Here is a 4,490-nt window from a genome sequence, read left to right on the forward strand (position 1 = left end):
AAATCGGGTTTTTTTTTGTATACTTGCAACACTACTTTCATTCAACATAAATACATTTTTCAAATGGAATGTATAGAGTTGCCATCAGATATTCAACTCAGAAATCTGATTGTGTCTTTTTACCAGAATCTTATAAGAGCTTCACAGTCATACTTTATCCATGTCACCGCTTTTGGCAGTATGCACATTTGTGAGCAACTGCTGTCAAGAATGAAGAACAGGAAGAGTAAAACTTTGTAAAAATTTTCTGATGAGCACTTTGAGACCTCATGAAGAATTGCAGCCACTGCCATTGAACCGGACTGATGCCTTAGGTTCACAAAAAACAAGGTCAAATATCCCACTAGCTTTATGTTTTTGTTGCATTCTTTCTTTTTTAAAAAATCATCTTAAAAATATTAAACATTAAAGTGTTTTGCTACTTATATATATTAACTATAGTTTATATTTTATGAGAGCTGCTCCATAAGTAATGCCTCCTATTTTATTATGTTGGCCCATGATGTCAGAGGCAGATGTTGGCAGTATGGCAGTGGTAACTGAACCATCCCAACAATATTCCATTAGATTTTGTTGCCGTGCAACAGATGGCAGCAGAGGGGAAGTCTGACAGAATGGCATCTGACACTGAAGTGTATATGAAGCAAAAGTGTGTCACTGAATTCCTCTATGCAGAATTTAAAGCACTCATTGACATTCATCGATGCTGAAAGTTAATGGAGACCAAACAGTGGATGCGAGCACAGTAAGGCGGTAGGTGGCGCATTTCAGCAGTGGCAACGGTGGGTCACCTCTACTGGTGCAAGTTTTGACAAGCATGGTATCCAGGCTCTTGTTCATCATTGGTGCAAATGCATAGCTAATGGTGGTATGTTGAAAAATATTGTTTTGTAGCTGTGAATTTGCTCTATCAAGCAGAGTTACCGTGCTCATTTTATCTTTATCCAGTTTCCATGGCAATAAATAGGATAACAACCTACATATATGCGGTCCAAGACAATTCTTCACTCAGGGTGGCCCAGACAAGCCAAAAGGTTGGGCATCCATTCCTTAGGACACCTCTTAGAGCTAGATGGTATTCATTACACCCTGCTATTTCCATACAAAGCCCTACAGTCCTTCTCTAGCTAGGATTTGTGTCCATATTGTGCATAGATTCCTTATGACTCAAAAGATGAGACAGAAGCACCATTTTGCTGGGAGGCACTGATGAGAGGTATCTGCATATTGTTCCATCTATAGCCAACTGCAGAGGCGTTGGAAAAATGCAGCTGGTCTCAATACACTCCAGGCATCCCATTTGTGTTTCCTATTTATTTTTCATTTAAGTTTTTATTGTCTTCTTCACCGAATTCACATCTAAAATGTTCCCTGCTTTTTATAGGCACAGAATGATCTTACTCCATTACTTGAAAGAACATAAATACAAAAATGACATTAAATACAAAAAAGGCCTTTGAGAGGCAGCTATGCATTGCAGAAACACATAGAATCATAAAACCACTAAGATAGGAAAAGACCTCCAAGCTCATCTAGTTCCAACATCCACGATGTAGTGAAGGGTCCAAAACTGAACACAGCACTCGAGGTGCAACTTCACCAGAGCTGAGCACAGGGGGATGATCACTTCCCTGCTCCTGCTGGCAACACTATTTCTAATGTCAGCCAGGATGCCACTGGCCTTCTTAGCTACCTAGGCACACTGCTGACTCATGTTTAGCTGAGGATTGACCAACAGCCCCAGTTCTACTTCTACACAGTCTTCCAGCCACTCTGCCCCAAGCCTGCAGCGTTGCCTAAGGTTGTTGTGGCCAAAGTGCAGGATCTGACACGTGGTCTTGTTGAACTTCATCCCATTGGCTTCAGTCCAGTGATGTTGCCTGTCCAGGTCCTTCTGTAAGGCCTTCCTACACTCAGGCAGATCAACACTTCCTGATGTCATCTGCAGACTTACTGAGTGTGCACTCAAAGCCTTCATCCGGATCATCAATAAACATATTGAGCAGGACAGGCTGTCTCCCCCAGTACTGACTGCTGGGGAACACCACTCATCACCAGTTGCCAGCTGGATTTAACTCCATTCATCACCACCCCCTGGGTCCGGCCCTGCAGCCAGTTCCTTACCCAGCAAAGAGTGTTGTCTGTCCAAGCCATGGGCTGCCAGCTTCTCCAGGAGAATGCTGCAGGAGACAGTGTCAAAGGCTTTCCTGAAGATTTGGTAGAAACTAATGGATCATGACCCCATTATCATATTTAGTATTTGGAAAGCCAAAAGAGCCATCCCAAAGCTTCTCCATGCTAAAAATATGGGAGGACAGATTAAAAAAAAAAAAAAAAGTCACCTGACTGAATTGTTAATGTTTGCTATATATTGAGTTGCTCTCCATCATAATTTGAAAATCATGGCTGTCCAGTGAAGTCCCCCATGACTGGAAAAAAGGAACCATTACTCCCATTTTTAAGAAAGGGAAAAGGAAGACCCAGAGAACTATAGGACAGTGAGCCTCACCTCTGTACCTGGGATGATCATGGAGCAGATCCTCCTAGAAACTATGTTAAGGCAGGCATATACAAGACAAAGAGGTGATACGAGACAGCCAGCATGACTTCACCAAGGGCAAATCTTGCCTTACCAATCTGGTGGCCTTCTATGATGGAGTGACAGCACTGGTTGACAGGGGAAGGGTAATGAATGTCATCTATGTGGACTTCCATAAATGCTCTGACATGGTCCCTCACCACATCTCTCTCTCTAAATTGGTGAGGTATGGATTTGAAGGATGGACTGTTTGGTGGATTAAGAACTGGCTGACTAGCTGCAGCCAAAGGGCTTAATTAATGGTTCTGTGTCAGTCACAAGTGGTGTCCCTCAGCAGTCAGTCTTGGGACCAGTGCTCTTCAACATCTTCATCAATGACACAGACAATGGCATCACGTGAACTCTCAGCAAGTTTGCAGATGTCCCACGCTGAGCGGTACAGTCAATATGCAGGAGGAAATGGAAGCTGTCCAGAAGAACCTGGACAGGCTGGAGAAGTGGGCCCATGAAAATCTAGTGAGGTTCAACAAGGCCTAGTGAAGGGTGCTGCACTTGAGACAGGGCAGTTCCAGGTTTTTATACAAACTGGGGGAAGATCTCCTTGAGAGCAGCCCTGCGGAGAAGGACTTAGGGGTCCTGGTAAACAAGAAGCTGGACATCAGCCAGCAGTGTGTGCTTGCAGCCTGGAAGGCCAACTGTGTTCTGGGCTGCACTAAAAAAGGGGTGGCCAGCAGGGAGAGGGAGATGATTGTCCCCCTCTACTCAGTTCTTGTGAGGCCCCATCTGGAGTACTGTGTCCAGGCCTGGGGCCCCCAGTTCAAGAAAGACGCAGAGCTCTTCGAATGGGTCTAGAGGAGGGCCATTAAGATGATCAGAGGGCTGGAGCACCTCTCCTGTAAATAAAGGTTGAGGGAACTGGTCTTGTTTAGCTTAGAGAAGGCTCCAGGGAGATCTCATTGTGATCTTCCAATATTTGAAGAGGGGTATAAACAGGAGAGAGAAAGACTGTATCTGAGGGTGGATAGTGATAGGACAGAGGGGAATGGTTTTAAACTAAGATAGGGGAGGTTTAAGTTAGATATTAGGAGGAAGTTTTTCACACAGAGGATGGTGACGCACTGGAGCAGGTTGCCCAAGGGGGTTGTGGATGCCCCGACCCTGGAGACATTCAAGGCCAGGCTGGATGTGCCTCTGGGCAGCCTGGGCTACTGGTTGGCATCCTTGGCTGAGGCAGGGAGGTGGAAACTAGATGATCATTATGATCCTTTTCTACCCAGGCCATTCTGTGATTCTATGATATTGCTGTACATTTTGACAGATGGATCAGGGATGGCTGGGACTTCTGATATCTATGAAAGTGCAGGAGGTGGCTTTGGTTTTTGACAGTTAGGACAATGAAACTTACAATACTTGGAAAGAAATTATCTTTCACATCCTGGCTAAATTTCCATTCCTTCCATTTGCAACCAGTAATAAGCGCACACTTCAGCAATCTAACAAATGCATAATATGCAATCTAGCATAATAGCATTCTAACACCCCTGAGAGTTGTTTCCTTTTCCAAAACCACACCTTACTTAATAAAAGATCTAATATTTTTGTACGTAAATAGAAATAGAGATGTACTTTTATAGCTAGTGCGATCTTCTCTGAACCGTTTTCATGGCATTTTGCAGAAATGACATGTACACCTTTACATGTACCCATACATAATGATAGGTCTTTAATAATTAAGAGCCTAGAGTCAGTGGCTTAGAATCAAACACTTCAAATACATCTTTGGGATCTTGATTACTAAAATGGCTCTGAACCCAGCATTTCTGACCAATGCCAACAGGACTTGCTGGGAGATCAGGCCATGTGAAGTTGGACAAGCACCTTGGGATGTATCTACTCGCTTCATCTTTCAAATGCAACTGCTTTGCCCCCAGCTGCCATTTGCTGCATGCAA

Source organism: Meleagris gallopavo, chromosome 1 (genome assembly GCF_000146605.3).
Source record: "Meleagris gallopavo isolate NT-WF06-2002-E0010 breed Aviagen turkey brand Nicholas breeding stock chromosome 1, Turkey_5.1, whole genome shotgun sequence".
Classification (NCBI taxonomy): domain Eukaryota; kingdom Metazoa; phylum Chordata; class Aves; order Galliformes; family Phasianidae; genus Meleagris; species Meleagris gallopavo.